At 42.1% G+C, this 19,441-nt stretch overlaps 2 long non-coding RNA genes across 2 annotated transcripts; both read left to right on the top strand.

Moving 5' to 3' along the window:
- Window positions 1–2,958: 2,958 nt before the first annotated feature.
- On the top strand, window positions 2,959–3,640 carry LOC119883517. The gene is made up of 4 exons (XR_005440674.1): window positions 2,959–3,174; window positions 3,259–3,309; window positions 3,403–3,486; window positions 3,590–3,640. It is a non-coding gene; the product is annotated as an uncharacterized LOC119883517 (long non-coding RNA).
- A 64-nt stretch (window positions 3,641–3,704) lies between these two features.
- Window positions 3,705–6,187, top strand: LOC119883509. Its single transcript, XR_005440670.1, has 3 exons — window positions 3,705–3,988; window positions 4,442–4,576; window positions 5,958–6,187. It is a non-coding gene; the product is annotated as an uncharacterized LOC119883509 (long non-coding RNA).
- The last annotated feature ends 13,254 nt before the right edge of the window (window positions 6,188–19,441 follow it).

Raw genomic sequence — 19,441 nt, 5'->3', positions numbered from 1 at the left:
TCAGGTTGCACTTCCCCATAGCTGAAGATAAATCCGTTTTATATCTGTGGTACAATCCGAAAGATTTGCAGCAATAACACGAAAGCTGCCTGTTGGTCTTTGTAGTCGTAATACAGCAAATTATATTTGGACCAGCGATAGAAAGAACTACCACCACCACGGAGGAAAAACCATTCCGAGCACTGCGGGGCCATTTCAATGAGCATTAGAGGTAGCATTACAGGCGCTGGGAAATAAATACCCGTTAAAATTATTTAAGACCTAGAACACAAACTTTTCAATGTAAGACTTTAGGCCTGGAGGTGGGGCTACGTACAGAGGCCCTGCTGGAGGCACTCTCCTCCTGTTGTTGGGCGGAGCCGCTCCTTCCCGGGAGCGAGGCTGGAGGCCGGAGCCTTACGGCAGGACTTGGGAGGTTAGGTCTAGGAGTCTTTGTACTCCTGCAGGAGGAGGAAGTGACATCAGCCGCCACAGTGATATCACCGTCATTGTGTGCGCGCATCTCATCTTGTGGACCTCGTCACAGCTGCTGAACGTGCTGCAGAGCCTGAAGGATTGGGGTCTGAGTGTCATATCTCCTGAAGCGATCAATAAGCCTGTGGTTACTGACAGCTGTTCTTGGTGTTGCTCAGGCTCAGCCTAGGTTGTCCATGAGCTCCAGGATCTGTTCCAGGGTTACTGCTGTAACTGAGAACTGAGGAGGACACACAACCGCTGTTCATCAGGTACCCAGACAGAGTCTTCACCTCTGTGCTATCTGTCCTCATTCATTTGTCTTCACCTCTGTCCTCATCAATCTGTCCTCATCGTCCATCTCGGTCTGTTCTCACCTCTGTCTCAGTCTGTCCGTCCTCACCTCTCTTGCGGCGCTGGTTGTTCTTGATCAGCTGGGCCTTGATTTTCCAGCGTGTTGTCGTGATTGGGTCTCAGGTGGTGGTGAACTGGTGACAGGGACAACTCAGCACTCTCGTCACCATCTTCTCACTAGCCTGGGAAACAGACGTTAACGGGACCCAGGAGTCTCTAAGACGATGTCCAGGTGTGTTCCTGTCATACCTCTCGCAGAGCAGCAGCAGCAGACAGGACATGGCCTCCGGGTGTTCTAGGAACACAAAGACAAGAGTCGAGGACTGATCAGACTGAAGTCAAGGACCCTTTCCTGGACACCACTCACCTTATTTAAGGTGCTGCGGATGGGATGATGGTCTCCAGGGGGACGCTGTGAGCCAGAACAGCTGCCGGTTGTTTTACTGCTCGAAGCTCTCCCAGTCTAGAGACTAAACTGTGGAAAAAAAAAAGAAGACACAGGACAGGTGGACACATGAAGAAGACGCGGATGTTGAGCCACAAAGTCCTTTCTGAACATCCCAGGCTCCCCATCATCATGTGACACATCACCTCCTTCAGCTGCAACACCGAGAGACCTGCTTACTGAACACAACCTGTATCAGAACCAGAGTCAAGGTCCTGCAGAGGTGAGTCCTGATCAGCTGTACCTGTGTGAGAGCAGGCGGTGATGGTGGGATGAGGTTTCATGGAGTGATGCATCACAAGGACGGCCGTTTTTAACGATACCACTATCGATACATTATTTGGTGACGGTTATTGGAAAGACCGACCCACGGAGAGAGAGAAGTATCCAATACATTCCATCAAACTCATTTTTGACAGCTATTTCCGGTCCCCCCACCCCACCGGATGTCTGTATGTAACTGATAAGAGGGGGGCATCCGGTCCCGCCCCAACCGGAAATATGGCTGTATGTAACTGATAAGAGGGGGTTCATCCTGTCCCACCCCAGCCGGAAATATGTCTGTATGTAACTGTAAGAGGGGGTGCATCCTGTCCCGCCCCAACCGGAAATATGTCTGTATGTAACTGATAAGAGGGTTGCGTACATCCTTCCATTGTGTGTTTTTCATTGATTTAAAGACTTTATTAAGTAATACAACTTGAATGAATTAACTAGGAGGTGTTTGTGACAATAAATTTATCATTAAAAAAGTATAGCAGTGAGTTATAAGTAAAAGGAGGAATCTCCGGGGCCAGCAAAGGATCAGTAGGAGGTTTCTTTGGAATCAAGTCAGTCTTTATTATTAAACAAGTGAAGAATAAATTGAAATAATGACAGCAAAGCAGTAAAATGGTATAACGGTGAGTAAAAATTACCTTCAACAGCATGCAGCAAAATAAGAGTGAGTTCCAAAATTAAACTTTGTAAAATCTTTGCTAAAGCTTTGTGTGACAAACTTACCATCATTTAAGAACTAAAGAATAAGATGAAATAATTACAGTAAAATAGTATAACAGTGAGTTAAAATTAAACAGCATTTTTTAATTACCTTCAAAATCTTTGCTAAAGCTTTGTGTGACAAACTTACCATCAGTAAACAAGTGAAGAATAAATTGAAATAATGACAGTAAAGCAGTAAAATGGTATAACGGTGAGTAAAAATTAAACAGCATTACAAATTACCTTCAACAGCATGCAGCAAAATAAGAGAGTGTTCCAAATTACTTTGCTATTGCTTTGTCTTACAAACTTGCCATCATTATCACTCCAAAGCTGTAGCCTAGTCTTAAACTTGTGAGTCTTAAAACTTTAATCCTTCTAGAGTCTGTGTCTCCTCTTCTCTGTCCTCTCTCATTCTGGTGTAGCATAGGGTGGGGTGAATTGAGGAATGTGCTCCACCCCCGCACCTCCCTCTGTTTTCTCAACGAGTCGTGTTGGGGAGTCCTGGAACACCTCCCTCTGTTTTCTCAACGAGTCGTGTTGGGGAGTCTGGAACACCTCCCTCTGTTTTCTCAATGAGGCGTGTTGTGTGTTTAGCTGCCATCCTCAGGTAATCTTGTAGACCAGTTATTAACTTTGGTTATCTATAACCCAGACTCCGGATGTTAAAAAACGGTCTGGTTTTATCAGACAGAGTTCGTGAGTTCGTTTTTGAAACAGGAAGCTATTTTTATCAGCCGGAGACAAGAGTTTGGAACTAAATAATAATCTGGTTGTACCAGAAGTAACGGCCCCAACCCCTCATCAGTTATCTCCCACATGCAGAGCAGCACTCGTGTGTTTTTTTTGTTTTCTTACTTCTATAAGTACCCTACCAGAAATCCAGAGGTCTTCACACTAGTGACTTGAAACCAGAGCGATGACCCTTCAAAGAGAACACGGTACGCATTCAGCCTTTCCTCCAACTAAGAAATAGCAAAAATCGACACTTTGTATTTTCATTCCTGCGTGTTTTCAATTAACAGTTTTTGACTTGATCGACAATGGGCTTCATTCAACCGAATATCAACTTGAAGGTAAGAGGGCCTTCTATGTACTAGAGTGAAATAGAAATGTTCTAAATTTAAAGTGTACTATCCTGATGTGTATTTTGTATATTGTTTTTACAGATTTGTACTCAGGCGAGGAAATAGGTTCTACAAGGGAGAATGGCATTCCATCAGCGCAGGTTGTAGATCTCACAGGAGAAGTCGGTAAGTAAGGTTACCTTAACTTTTAATCAGTGTGTAGGTTTTATTTATTTATTTACAAACTTTTAAGATGTGGTAACAGTACTTTTCTTTCATTACACCACAGATGGTGCGAGCGATTGTGAACGGTACTTTATGCAGGGTCTCTCCCCTACCATTACGAGGAGAACGGTCCGGTTCCGGAATCGGATCAGCCCTCGGCTTCGGTACCGCAAGTACATAACACCGGGCTCCCCGGAACACGTTGAGCCGGATTTGTCCCCGGAATCACCCGTCGATGATGTAGAGCGCTCCAGTCAGGCCGCAGATGGGAGGTCACGTAACGGATCACCGGTAGAAGCGCGGGGACTGATAGCGGAGGAAATCATTCATCCGGACCCAGCAGAACCGTGTACGCCGCTGAATCAGACTGAGCCTATACCGAACAACGGACCTCGGAAAAGGGAACACCGTAGAAGGCTCATTTCAACCAGCAGCAGCAGCAGGAGCAGTAGTAGGAGCAGCAGTAAGTAAATTGTTATAACGCTCTAAAACCATTAACCTAGCAAATATGCAGTCATAAAAAAAGTATAGCCTATATACACAGTTTCCCGTGATACCATGTTGCTGATTATTAGGCTATACAATTAATGAGTTAAAAGTATTCCACACTATTTTCTCAAATACAACAGCATGTCAAATGTTCTATGCAGAAAGTAGTCTTATGAGTTAACCTGACTCTAAAAGCTATTTTGCTTCTTTTTCATAAAGTAGGCTATTACTGTGGTGTTTGTTCGTTTGTTTTGCACTTCTACAGTGTTTTGGTACTGATGTCTGACATTCAGGGTATTTAGTTAAAAAACTAGTTTGCTTGTTTGCTATAAAGTATTAATGTAGTGATTTGTAGGGGTGATGCCTGACTTTCTGTATTAAAATACACAAAAGAGGTTAAAGTGTCTTTGTTTTTGTGTCCCTCCAGCAAACAGACCCCGACGATCCGTGAGAGGCTGTCAGAATTGCTGTCGGACTGCCCATGAACAACTAGTTCTAATGAGTAATGCTTTCCGACTAATGGGTGAAATGCTGGCTGTCTACAGTGATCATAATTAGTAAGGTGATTTATCTGAATTTGTTTTAAATGATTTTTTTTTGTTTGTTTCATTTGGTAATTGTTTTTATTGTTGATTTTCACTTGCAATAGTTAGATAAACGTGTTTATCCTGTTTTTTATAGTGTCTGTTTTAAGGTTTAAGTGTGTTTTGATTTTATGATAATGGATGAAAACAAACCGTTAGGGCTTAGGCAGAGTTTATCAGACGAGGTAGATCGACATTATCAGAATGAGTCAAACTTTCAAAATGGTATAACTGAAAATAGTGTAATTGAAAACGAGACCTCCTCCAGTCAGTTCTTAGATCCGTTACACGCTATAAATCAAGCTCTCGTTGATCTGGAACGCTTAGAAAATGAAATACCAACTGCTTTATTAGATGAAATCAACCAAATGAATGAACCCTTTCACCAAAACAACATCCCCTCTTTACCCGAACCCGAGCATATTCCTGTCTTAAACTCATCTGTGTCTCCAGACCTGTTGATTCAAATACAAAATGCTCTCTCCGAGCTTGAAAATAATGCAATCCCTGCCTTAAACCCCTCTACATCCTCGACCTATCAGACCCCCATTAACTCCCCCTCATGGAGCAGGTAGCCAACACTCCTCCCTTGCAACAGCAAGGGGGCAGCGTGTCTCAAAATAATGACCCTGTGGCACCTCAAGCAAGAGTCATATCACGACATAGATTCTGTAATTATGAAATACGTCAGGTGTTGCGCTTTCCTTCTCCAACCAATTCAGAGGGTGTTGTGGATTATGCTCAGTTTTACAATGGTACACTGGAGCAGGTAGATGCGATTTTACAACAAGCCTTGTCACACAGGAGACCCCAAGATGTGGTGCAGTTGGAGCTAAGAGGTGAAAATCTCCGTAATAATGTATCAGTTATCTTACAGGATGGTGATGTTGACAATTTAGCGGGTTTTGAAAGACTTTTGCTTCGCATAGTACAATCCAATTGGACCATTATGACAGATGGTGATCTAGAACTGGTTCTCCAAGTGATCACCTGCCCTACAGGCGCGGGTAAAAGAGCAATGGTGGATAAAATGTTACAAGCGAAATCTTAAAAAAAAAACAACGCTTTCTGTACATTGTAGAAAACGAGGGGAATCACTTGTGTTTCGCCGTCTGTCTGGCTCATCTTCTACATCCCCTCCTCAACGATAGACAGGCTCTTGAATGCGGCAGAGAGATTCAAAACAAAGTGGGAATGGATGAACAGACACCTGTAGCCTTAAGCGACATCACGCGATTTGAACGTGCTTTGGACTGCAAAATTGTAGTGTTTTATAGAGGAGACGACGATAGGGCCCTCTGTAAATTCATGACCAAAAGCCCAAGACAGAGTAAAACCCTATTTTTGTTTCTCTTTCAGAACCACTACTATGGTATAAAAAATCTAAAGGCCTTTCTGGGTTCCCCATATCTGTGTGAGTACTGTTACACAGGGTACAACGGTGTGCTGAGTCACCGATGCCCTGCTCATTGTTCCGTTTGCTTTGACCCTACCTGTAATCAGAAGGGGTTCCAGCCTATTGTGTGTAAAGAGTGTAACAGGACATGTCGTTCAGAATTCTGTCTGACAAAGCACAAAGAGCCTACAGAGAGGCCCAGACCAAAAAATTAGCCAGCACGTGCTCGTTGTACAAAAAATGTAACAAATGTGCACAGCTTTACTACTCAGCGATGAGTGGTGAAGGTAAACCACACACATGTCCTGCGGTGAAGTGTAAAATCTGTGGTGAGAAGTTGACCTCTGACGTTACAGATAAGAGGGAGATGCACCAATGCTACATCCAGACACTACCACCTGAAACAAAACACACAGAAAAATTGGTGTTTTATGATTTTGAAACATACGTCAATGAAAATGGCGTTCACATACCCTTTTTGGTGTGTACAAAAACGTTAGATGGCAAAACATGGAGCTCTCAAGGCAGAAATTGTGCCAACGAGTTTCTCACGCATTTCAGACGCCCTCTGTACAAAAATGCTGTGTTTATTGCTCACAATGCTCGAGGTTTTGACTCCTACCTACTCCTCAACGCCATGCTTGAACAAGCATTAAAACCCTCTTTGATTTTGCAAGGTTCAAAAGTCATCTGTATGACAGATCCTGATTTTAATCAAAAATACATTGACTCACTGTCCTTTCTTTCCATGCGTTTAGCCGATATGCCAAAAGCTCTCGGTTTTGATGACAGAATTAAAGGCTATTTTCCCCATAATTTTAGCTCACCTGCCCATTTGACCTACACAGGTCCCTACCCGGAGCCAAAAATGTACGGTACAGAACGCATGACTACGGTACAGCTGAAAGACTTTAACACCTGGTACGAGACGGCGCGCGCGGTACATTTGATTTCATGAGAGAGGCCCGCCTCTATTGTGAAAACGATGTTGAGATTCTCGCAGAGGGATGCAAGCTGTTCAGAAAACAGTATATTGATGAAACAGCGGTTGACCCTTTTAGCCGCGCGACTATAGCATCTGCATGCATGAAAGTGTTTGTGACCAACTTCCTTCCTCCTAAAAGTTTGGCCATCCCCGATCCCAATAACTACACACGCCAGTTCAAAACGTATTCGAACGCAGGCATACAGTGGCTGCATTGGGTGGCTAGCACCGAAAACATCTTCATTCAACATGCTTTAAATGAGGGGGAAAAACAACTAGGAAAATACTTTGTAGATGGTTTTGCAGAGATCCAAGGTGTGAAATATGTATGGGAGTTTCTGGGATGTTTTTTCCATGGCTGTCCGAGTTGTTTCAAAGCTCATGAGACCAATCCTTTGACCGGCTACCCTTTTGAGGAGATGCATGCGAGGAGCGAGGAGAAATTACGTGAGTTACAGGCCATCCACAATGCTAAAGTGATTGTCATGAGAGAGCACACATGGACCGAGATGAAAAAATCACATCAGGGGTTAAAAGATTTTCTCAAACAGTATAAAGCTCCTCAACCTCTCTCACCCCGCGAAGCTTTGTATGGGGGTCGAACCTGTGCAGTAAAGTTGAGACACACTGCGGGTGCTAATGAAACGGTAGACTACTTTGATGTGACATCGCTGTATCCCTATGTCAACTGTAACTTTCCCTATCCTTTGGGGCACCCAAAATAATCTACAAAGATTTCAAAGAACCCCAAAGCTACTTTGGAATAATCAGAGCCAAAATCTGTCCACCACAGGGTTTATTTTTTCCTGTTTTGCCTATAGAACTGCAGCTGGTAAACTTGTCTTCACACTCTGCCGAACGTGCGCTGAACTTAATTTTCAGGAGGGTCCATGTCAACACAGTGATGAGGACAGAGCGATGACAGGGGTCTGGGTCACTCCTGAATTTAACAAGGCCTTGGAGATGGGGTATCGGGTAGCTGAGATCACAGAGGTATGGCAATTTGATAGACAGAGCGACTCGATTTTTGTTCAGTACATGCACACTTTTCTGAAGGGTAAACAGGAAGCTTCAGGTTACCCCCCTGAAGCCAAAGATCAGGCAGCCCGAGAAAAGTACATCAAAGACTATCAGACCAATCAGGGTGTTTTGCTGGATGCGTCTAAAATTCATCCGAATCCTGCAAAAAGACAAGTCTCCAAATTATGTCTCAACACATTCTGGGGGAAATTTGCACAACGCTCGAATCAGACACAGACTAAACTAATCACTGACCCTGAAGAGTTTTTTAACTTTATGTTTTCTGGAAAATATAAAGTTAAATACTTTTCCTTTGTCAACGACAAAACAGCATTGTTGCAGTGGAGTTATGGTGAGCAATGTATTGCCCCTCCAAACAAGGTAGACAACGTCTTTATAGCTGCTTTCACCACAGCTTATGGGCGTCTAAAGTTGTACAGTTATTTGGAGCAGCTGCAGGAGAGGGTCTTGTATTATGATACAGACAGTATTATCTATGTCACAAAAGAGGGGGAGAGACGGCTTGACCTGGGTAATTACATGGGAGATTTGACTGATGAGTTAGATGGTGATAGCATAAAAGAATTCGCGGCCGCGGGTCCTAAAAGTTATGCGTACCAGACTCGTAACAACAAAGTAGTACTTCGTGTAAAGGGTATCACTCAAACGCATGATTGTTGTGAACAAGTTAACTTTAACAGTGTCAAACAGTTGGTGGAGAATTATGTGCTAAACTCTGATGATGGGGGTGTAATTGAAACACCTCAGCACAATATTGTACGAGATAAAAGGGGGTTTTTCCTTAGAAACTCATCATTCCAGAAAAAGTTTAGAGTGGTGTATGACAAGAGACGGTTACTGAGCCAAGGTCAAACCCTGCCTTTTGGCTATTGAAGAAAAAAATGTTTTCATCCAATGAAATTGAGTTTGACCCTAGACTAAGAACACCTTTCTCCTGTCAAATTGTGGGGCCAAGCGGGTCCGGTAAAACTTATTTTGTAAAGTCTGTGTTGGAATCCTGTAATCATGTCATCGACAACATGCCTAGTAATATTGTTTGGATTTTTACTTCTTATCAACCGATGTACACTGAACTGCAGCAGAAGAATAAAAAGATCAAATTTGTTGAAGGATTGCCTGATTCTTTTGACGATGAAATTCTATTCCCACCTGATCAAGATCATCTTATAATTTTGGATGATGTCATTTTCCAGGCCTCTGATCACCCTGAAGTTGTGAAAATTTTCACACAGTACAGGCACCACAAAAAAATGAGTGTCATCATGTTGACTCAAAATGTATTTCACCGTGGAAAGCACAGTAGGACAATTAGTTTAAATAGTAACTATTTGGTTTTGTTTAAAAACCCTCGAGATAGATTACAGATGAGTATATTAGCTCAACAAATATTTCCTGGACGAAAAGCCTTTTTCTTAGAAAGTTTTGAAGATGCTACCAAAGATCCTCACGGGTATTTAATCTTGGACCTCACACCTAGTTGCCCAGAAACTTACAGACTAAGATCAGGAGTGCTACCCCACCAGTGGCCCGTTGTCTATCTTCCCAAATCAAAGTCCTGAGCCAACATGTCAGCACGTTTAAAAAGGAATGCGCCTTTACTGAGGGCTTTATGTCACGCCACGCCTCAAAAGCGTAAAGATATTCTCAACAATTGCTCATCGGACTTTCTTCAGTCTTTGTGTGAACTCTCTTTGAATCTTTTAAAAGGAAACATTCCTATGACCTCAGCTCAATATAACAAACTCAAAAAACAAAAGAAAATTATAAGGTTGCTGGCTAATAAAAAAACAAGTCTTAAAACCAAACATAAGGCTCTGACAAAACAGTCTGGAGGCTTTCTGTTACCTCTTCTTTCAACAATCCTTCCTGTCATTTTGGGAGGGCTAATTAATAGATAAATCATGAGTCAGAAAATGTTTTTGGTGACGCCTCAGCAACTAAACCGGCTGAATCATTCTGTACCATCTGCATCCAACGCTGAAATAATGAGACATACGGTAGAAAATGATTTGGATGAAAAAATGAGGGCAATACTAAACGAGGATGGTATGAACGCTTATGAAAAAATTAAGAAATACAATGCCCTGCTGCAAAGATACCTAGCTCTGGTCAAACAAGGAGAGAAGGAAGAACGCCACATTACTCTGACAGTAGCTAAAGATTCTGAGGCACTGAAGCAGCGCGTAGAAGGAGGAGAAGAAGAAGAAGAAGAAGAAGAAGACAAGAAACTGGATGAAACAGCAAGGGAGGTTGTACAAAACTTGCCGGCTCGCTATCGTAACAATGCACAGTACATCATAAAGAAATTAACCAAGAGCCGAGGTGGGTGGACTCCCAGGGGAGAGTTTGTGTATAACGGAGATGTTGTGAAAGGTTCACACCTGCTTGACTTGTTTAAAAGTCTGACCGTCTCCCTTAAAAAATCCCAGCCTCCTAAGGGATGGACAGGTTTTTTGAATACTTTGTCAGAACTCAACATCCCTTTATCAATGATGAGCAACCCTCAAGCTCGAGAGCAATATAGGCAACTTCAAACGGTAGGACCCCGGGAAGATGAGGAGGAGGTGATGTCCCTGCCGATAAAGAGGGGAAGAAGGAAAAAGCAGACACCCCGTGCCCCTCGCAGGGATGGAGAGGATGATGAGACACAGCCCTTACTATTTAAGAAGGGAAGAAAACACAGACGAGCATCTTTAACCCCCCAGTGGGAAGAGGTGGACGCCTCGCCACCCTCAAGAAGAGAAAAAAGAAAGAAACTCACCCCCCTTGCTCCACGATGGCTTAATTTTAACCCATAATAAAAACAATTCAAGCTAAAGTTATTTGTCTCAAGATTCATCTTTATTTATAACTTATAACAGTCTTTGAACATTTGTAAAGAACAAACTGTGTGGTGAAAAGATGCGGCTCTTTGTTGCCTCATACAACGTTGATATTTTTTCACAAAATTGGATACCATAGAATCATTTCTTGTAAAATCATCATGATACAAAGACAGCACATTCTCAAAAGATAGACCGCAGGCTCGATGACACAAATAGAACACACAATGCTGACCACATGTGGTAGACAGTGTATGCTGAAACTGATGTGTATGATATGAAATGGTTTCACAGCGTTTTTTAAAAATTCCAAGATACTTTTGGGGTAATGTGAAAACTCTGGTGAGAATCCAAAAGAATCAAAAAAGCTAGCTTTCTGACCTTCCTCAAGAGTGAGCGCCAGCCAGTGCTCCCCAGGCTCGTGTGCAGGGTGGGTGTTAACTATCATAAGCAGGTAGTCTAAAGGACTGTCTCAGTAAAGGTAACTGATCCGAAGCCCACACGCCACAAAAGGAATCTCCAAGTAAATGTCGCAATATTCCTTCCAATTCATGGTTGTTCATATTGCTTTAGTAATAGTCCACCAACACTTGTCGTTTTGAATTTATTTCCAGAATAGATTCGTAACACGCGTAAACAATGAGAGTTGTGGTATGAGGTAAGGGCACTCGGAATCTCATTTCAAGTCTTAAACTCCCGTTGGAAATGGTTGACAAAGCGTCGCTGTCTTCACTGGCATTGAGGTTGAAAACAAACAAAGAGTAACCTTGCTGAAATTCTTCCCGGTTGATGCTCAGAGGTAAATCTTTTAGATGTCTCCCTGTGGCGGTAAACATATTATAAAATTCTCGGACAGACAACCCGTGGTTAAATTGAGGCTGGAAAGCTTTGGCTGGGACTTGTCTCCCGTCCTGACACAATGCCATGTATTCTACATCATTGTGTATAAAATTGAAAGGTGACAGGTCTCTCTTTCCTGTGAAGGCTTCGTGGTTTACCATGGCAATAACTAGATATTTAGGTAACGTTCCTAGGAAGAGATTTTCTTGGTTGCATATCCGTGAATTCGCGGGTATAGAATAGGTTTTGACATTCACACGGGATAAGGGGTAGAGGGCGTTCCCCTCATTAAGGCCGATGCATGACCTATCGCACTGCTGGGGATACAGTGACTTTCTTAACAAACAGAGAAGCCCCCAGTATTTTTAATCTGTAAGTACTGGCTGCCCCAGCCATGAGAGAAAAGGCATCGCTAGCCCTGGTTAGCTTAATTCTTAAATCCACAGAGTTCAGGAGAAGCCTCTCGCTGAAAAAAATGTCACTATGAAGAGGGCCCAACAGGTGTACCTCCTTCGATTCTTCACTGAATTGAGCTCTCTGTACTAATCCTTTGTTTGGCCCATCATCTATCACCACTGAGTCCATAGACCCCGCTGTGTCTTTGTAAAATAATCCGGCGGTGAACTGGCTTTTTAGAGTATCTTCAGAATAGTTGAGCAGGGTTTCGATCATTGCTCTGTAGGGGTGTGTAGCGCTGGACTGTGAAATCAGTCTATCTCCCAAAATAACGTCGCATTGGCTGAAGATTGTATTTAGGGGATAATTGATGAGACCCACAGAGGCATCATCAGCCAGGTCTGATCCATCCGCATTCGTAATTTTCAAACGCAGGTGTAACAGGGTGTCGTTCAAATCCAAATATTTTTCCCCGTCACCGGGGATAAAGAATTCAACGGGACCTCCATCAGTAATGGCTGACAGAGGCATGACTTCTGTGTAAATCTTTTCATCGATAGAGAGCTGTGTCATAGGAGCTGAAAATAAATCCAATTCCCCCATAGTGCATTCGGCCGATTTGTGATGTAAAAGAGCCATCTTTTCTAAAATATATCAGAGGCCCTTCTGCTAGTGTGCTTCCTCTTGGTCTTACTTTTTTCAACTGATCTTTTTCTTTTTATATGCCCTGCTTTTACACGCCGCCCTGGCGGTCTCTTCCTTGCTCTTCGAGCCAACACCATCATGCTGCCTGACCCTTCTTGAACACCTTGGGCCGAGCGATCACCTAATTTACCAACGGCGTGGGTTATCACCTCTGAGGCTATGTTTTTAGCGGCTGATTTAAGATGAGGCTTAGCAATGGCAAAACCTCTTTTCATCAGCGGTGCAACAAAACGAAATAATTTTGAGAATATAGACCCTATGCCTCTCCCGTACATCACGGGAGCCCCGCTAAAACCAGGGAGAGCACCCCCTACTTGATTTTCATAATAGCTCACAAAACGGTGAGGATCGCGGGTATGATGTATCATTTTGTCACAGAAGTTGCAAAGTTTTTTGAAGGTCTAAAATGGAGTTTCACAATAGTCTTTCCAAAAGTAAACTTCACCGGTGTATTTTGATCCGTTTTAATCTCTATGTGAATGTTTTCAATGTGATTCTTGATCACTGGAAGGTAGCAGGGGGGATTAAAATATTGTGTGATGACGTCCCCGTATGTTCCTTGTATATCGATCGTTCTCAAGAGCGGAGCGTATGTATCGCCAACCAGCTGATGTCGAACCAGATCACTGTAGACATATAGATGGGACATACCAGCTTTTATATCTGCTGGGTAGGGTGCCATCCTCTGATTGAACTGTAACCATTTCCCCGGTTCAAACCCCAACATGTAAGCAACAGGAGGATAAAAACGGAGGTGAAATTGCCCCCCTGCCTGAAATTCAAATCTCTTTTGAATGGTACTAAAGACAAAATAAATATCGGAGCCAATTTTTCTAAGAAATGCATGCAGCTCGAGCCTGAGCTGCTCTATGTTGTGATAATATCCTCCCCTAAACCTCTGACGGTGGACCTCACTGTCTGACTCTCCTTCTGAGGGTTTATTCCTCCAATCAAAGTAGGCATCCCCATTAGATATGTTAAACCAGGTATGCGGATATGAAATCTCTGTCAAGGCCACTTGCCACCGTCCCTCTAAATTAAGATGCTGCGCTAAATCTACATGGTAGCTAGAGCTCGTATTATTTTTAAATACTTCGAGACTGGCGTTGGAAGGTAAAGTCACGTAAAACCCCTCTCCGGAGGCTTGATCCATGTTGTAATGACTACAAATCAAATGTATCTGTTTTTTATATATTTTTAGGTCTCTTGCTTTGACCCAGCTGTTAAACTTCTCAGGCCAGTTTTTCCAGCGCACCAGCATTTCTTTTCTCCCCTGATACTACGTTCCTCTAAGATTTCTGCAACCGGAAATGCTTTGTCCTTAGAAATCAAAACTTTCTGCAATTCCGCTTCATAGAATGTACCCTGTATAGGCTCTCCGTCATAATCATTCAGTTTATAAACGGGGGGTTGACGAGGAATGCATTCTGTCACTGTAAAAAGTTCATCTGTATAACTCTGTTGATATTTTTTATCAAACACTCCTCTCAGTTTTGATATTCTTACCAAATCCCCTACATTAAATTTCATCTTTAAATCATTTTTGCGCCTAATAGGAAATGTACCGTACAGGTTTTCAAACACTTGAGAGGTATTTTCTGACGTGACCTGCATAGGCGTCATTTTTATACTTTTATGAAGCTATTATTGTAGCTTTCAAGCAATTTCTGTAAGACATCCAAGTATCTACGGGTGTTTGTAGCTGTAAAAAACCTCCACATTCGCGTTTTTAGCGTACGGTTAAACCTTTCAACCACTGACGCTTTTAAGTCACTGGCCGTTGCAAAATGATTAATACCTTGTTTTGTCATTAATCTTTCAAAAGTCTTGTTAAAGAATTCTTTACCCGCATCCGTTTGTAACTTTTCAGGGTTCCGGCTGTCTTTTAAAATAGACTCAAATGCCTTAGAGACCTCCACCCCTGTTTTTTTCTTCAAGGGTCTAGCATATGCCCGTTTGGAAAAAACATCAATTACTGTTAATAAATAATTAAAGCCATCATTGTGTTCAGCCAAAGCCTGCATATCGCAAAGATCCGCCTGAAACTGATTTAGGGGTCGTGGTACAAAAACTCTATTTCTTACAAAATGTATCCTGGCAGGTTTATGCAAAGTATATGAATCCTGCTCAGATAAAAAATCTTTGACGCATTCTACATTTACTTTTTTTCCCATTTCATCCTGTAACGCTCTATGGAGTCTGTCTACTCCGCCAAAACTAGCCGGATGTGATGGATTATAATACACTTTTTTCATAATTCGTTTTTCAGACATGTTTCCTGCTGCTCTCTTTGAGGGTATTTGAAAACAACAACGGGATACAAGAGTCTTTATGATTTTTTTTATTATTAGTTTTCACAAACATCATCCTCTAACACAGTCAATGTTAATTTCAATACACTCCCTCCTACAATATGGTAAATATATATGCAATCTTATCACTTCAGTCAAGGTAATTTTTATTTATTTTTAAATTTTTTTTTTACACAATAACTCACAAAATCAACAATATGTAACATATTTTCTACAATAATCACCCATTATCAATTAATTTTTCCCTTCCAAAAGTCCGCAACTTCATTCATCTCCTTGATCTTGGCCTCATCTTCTCCGATCAACATGTCGTACAATTTGTCAATTTTCTCACCGATGCGTCGTGTCATTTTGAGGTTGTGAAGAAAGGCCTCGGTAGCACCATGGACCCTGTATACAGACACTTGGATGTTTCGCGCATGAAGCGCCCGTTGAATGGTAGCAATGAAACGATCCGTCCAGAGCCGCTTTAACACCTCATCATAATGCCGCCTGAGGAAGTAGTCAGGCATGTCAAACAGACACTCGTGTTGCATCTGGCTCGGGTGGCCGTTATACAACCGTTACAAATAGAACTTCTATATCTAAATAGAACTTTCTTCAGCAGTCGAAGCACCACAGTTTTCACTGTGTTCACAAACACGGCGGAGAGCACCCCGTCAGGCTCATCTGTTCTTTTGGGAGAGTCTGGTGGTGAGACGCTCGGAACCGACGATGTTGAAGAAGGAGAAGAAGGCCAGAAGGGTGATGGAGGTGGTGAAAGAGGGGAGATGCAACCAGAGTCCGTGTCTAGCATGAAAGGGGTCCCTGGCAGCCCTGCTAGTGGTGGTGGTGAAGCAGAGGGCTGGAAGTGGCGCTGCGCCTGCTGTGTTGCTGCTGCTGATGCAGGATTAGTATCGAGGCTCTCATGCTCTCGATCCGTACACCACCAAGTAGGCATATTGCTCATGCTAAAATGGGTCATCACCAGATGTGTTGTAGAAGGGGTAGCTGTCCTCTGACCCTGGATGTGGTAGAAGAGGTAGAGAGTTGCTTTTTCTATGAGTCTGCTGGCTCGAAGACATGGTATTTCAGATTTAGGCCTCCTTTAAATTGTGTTTCTTAGGGGCAGGCTTAGGGGGCGTTGTTGGAGGAGGAGTCTTCTGTGAACGTTAGAGTCTTTTTCATTTGCAGAATCTCCCAGGAGGTCTGACTTTTTTTGAAGAGATCTTTTAGCTTTTCTGCTTTTTCAAACATCATTTCCATCCAAACCTCGACAGGTATCCTTAATGAAGTCTGAAACACGCCACATTCAGTATTGAAATACTGCAAGACAAATTCATCCAAGGCTTCATCTCCTTCACTCTTCTGATGGCTTGCACGGTAGAACCATCTACCAGAAGCTGAGCTTTTTGTCTCCCAAACACTACAGGAAACAATTTTTTTAGGAACAAACACGGGTGGAACTTCCTGCTTGATTCTCACAGTTGTTTGAGTCTCCTTGTCTTTTGTAGCAGGTTCCTCGGACGTCGCGGCTTTCAGATTGTTTAAAACCAACAGAGTCAGCACAGCCCAGTCCGTTGATGTGAGCGTTGCTTTTGCTGTGAGGGGTCCAAATGTTTCACCTTTCTCCAACTGGTAAAAACAAAGTTCGTTTACATCATAATTGAATGCATACCCCCAGACACGTCCTGAATCTAAATTCCATTCCTCATGAAGTGTATCGGGTGGCGGCGTCTGGATCCGACTCAAGTACAACACTCGTTTCTTCGGGGCTCCTCCTGGGGTTGAGTTTTGATAACTCGTTACAGGTGTCTGGCTGATCATCTTCGAATTGACTGCTCTCTTGCTCATGTTTAGGTTGTTTTGGAATAGTTTCGTTATATGATTCTGAATGACTAAATGGACTCCTTTTATTTTCACAGACTCCCATCATTGGCCTATGGTAACCCCTCCTAGTCTCTTGTCATTGGCTCATGGAAACTCTAGGCTACAGCTTTGGAGTGATAATGATGGCAAGTTTGTAAGACAAAGCAATAGCAAAGTAATTTGGAACACTCTCTTATTTTGCATGCTGTTGAAGGTAATTTGTAATGCTGTTTAATTTTTACTCACCGTTATACCATTTTACTGCTTTACTGTCATTATTTCAATTTATTCTTCACTTGTTTACTGATGGTAAGTTTGTCACACAAAGCTTTAGCAAAGATTTTGAAGGTAATTAAAAAATGCTGTTTAATTTTAACTCACTGTTATACTATTTTACTGTAATTATTTCATCTTATTCTTTAGTTCTTAAATGATGGTAAGTTTGTCACACAAAGCTTTAGCAAAGATTTTACAAAGTTTAATTTTGGAACTCACTCTTATTTTGCTGCATGCTGTTGAAGGTAATTTTTACTCACCGTTATACCATTTTACTGCTTTGCTGTCATTATTTCAATTTATTCTTCACTTGTTTAATAATAAAGACTGACTTGATTCCAAAGAAACCTCCTACTGATCCTTTGCTGGCCCCGGAGATTCCTCCTTTTACTTATAACTCACTGCTATACTTTTTTAATGATAAATTTATTGTCACAAACACCTCCTAGTTAATTCATTCAAGTTGTATTACTTAATAAAGTCTTTAAATCAATGAAAAACACACAATGGAAGGATGTACGCAACCCTCTTATCAGTTACATACAGACATATTTCCGGTTGGGGCGGGACAGGATGCACCCCTCTTACCAGTTACATACAGACATATTTCCGGCGGGGGGGACAGGATGAACCCCCTCTTATCAGTTACATACAGCCATATTTCCGGTTGGGGCGGGACCGGATGCCCCCCTCTTATCAGTTACATACAGACATCCGGTGGGGTGGGGGGACCGGAAATAGCTGTCAAAAATGAGTTTGATGGAATGTATTGGATATTCTCTCTAACGGGCATGAGGTAGGACTGCACGGCATGAGGAAAAATATTCAATGTGCGATAACATTGTTATATAGAGATGATATATGACTTCCAATAAATAAACATGTTGAAGTGTCCATAGTAACTGCGGGTTGTTTTAAATTATTATAGGGATTAGACTTTAATATTTTAAATACAACTAAAAATGTAATTTTCCAGTAAAGAAATATGCAATTCCACATAATTTTGGAACATTATTACCACATCTGTGAAACAACAATTAGAGTAAGATGTTAATGGAACTACACCCAAAACCTACACTTGCTAAATAAGTCTACATACAGTAATGAGCATTGGATAAGAACATGCCTTTGGTGAGACCTGCATTCGATTTCAATTTGACACATGCATCAATGTGTCCCTGAGCAGACACCTAACTTATAGTTGTTCCAGAGGCGTGCCTCCTTTAGCATATTAGCAATTGTAAGTTACTTTGGATAAGAGTATGAGTTAATGACTAAATGTATTTAGTATACAAGTGGAATACACTCCACCGGATTCATTTTACTGGCCCCACCTCCATTTCAGCGCTAAGGCCTGCTGACTTTGCTTGGTGTGTATAAGGCAAATGCTGCAGCATTACATTAAACTAACTTACACCAAAACTCGAGAAGCAGAGATAAAAGAACCAGTAAAGTTGCAGCTTATCAATAACAGTTACCAACATTACAATCTTTAATAATTTAGCCCTGGGGCTCATTTAATACCAATCCCTAAACATAAGTTTGTCAATACCACCACCTATAGCAATGTTTCTTTAACTTAACATTACTGAGACAAGACTGTCAATTTTACATTTACTCATTTGGCAGACGCTTTTATCCAAAACAACTTAATGTTAGCTTCTCAATTAATGGCACATTTAAGCTAGCCATCAACTCGGTCACTTTAGCCCTTCGGGAATTCTGTTTAAAGATAAAAACCAGCCAGCTGGAGTTTATGGTGAACATCAATATCAAGTTATTCTACAACACTGTTTCTGTTAAAATACAAAACAGTGGATTAATAAGCAGGAGAGACTTACCACAGTCCAAATAAATGACGGGACATTCCATATGCGACGTCGACTCTCGTTTTACTTTCACAAAGCGCGTGTTGCCGCTTATATATAGATATATGACAATCCACGTGACCGATGACGTCAGAACTTTCCACGTCATTAAATCTTGGCGCCAACTGATGCTGAAATATGAAGGGGGCGTGGCGTGAGCGAGGGTGCGACCATAGGGCGCGACTGGAGGACCTTGACGTCACCATTGGATCTAGGCTGAATTCAGCGACAAAATGTAGCAGAACATATATTTTAAAGGGAAACGGTAGTTCCTTGTACACACAGTTGTGTATGCAAGCACGCTGATTTTTACTGCATTTTTAACCGCAGCTGTGTTAACAAATGTGTTGCTGC

Source organism: Micropterus salmoides, unplaced genomic scaffold (genome assembly GCF_014851395.1).
Source record: "Micropterus salmoides isolate LMB-PRFRI ecotype aquatic unplaced genomic scaffold, ASM1485139v1 Ms_hic_scaffold_3, whole genome shotgun sequence".
NCBI lineage: Eukaryota > Metazoa > Chordata > Actinopteri > Centrarchiformes > Centrarchidae > Micropterus > Micropterus salmoides.
The sequence above is the reverse complement of the archived record's forward strand: the minus strand, read 5'-3'. Positions and strand labels throughout refer to the sequence as shown.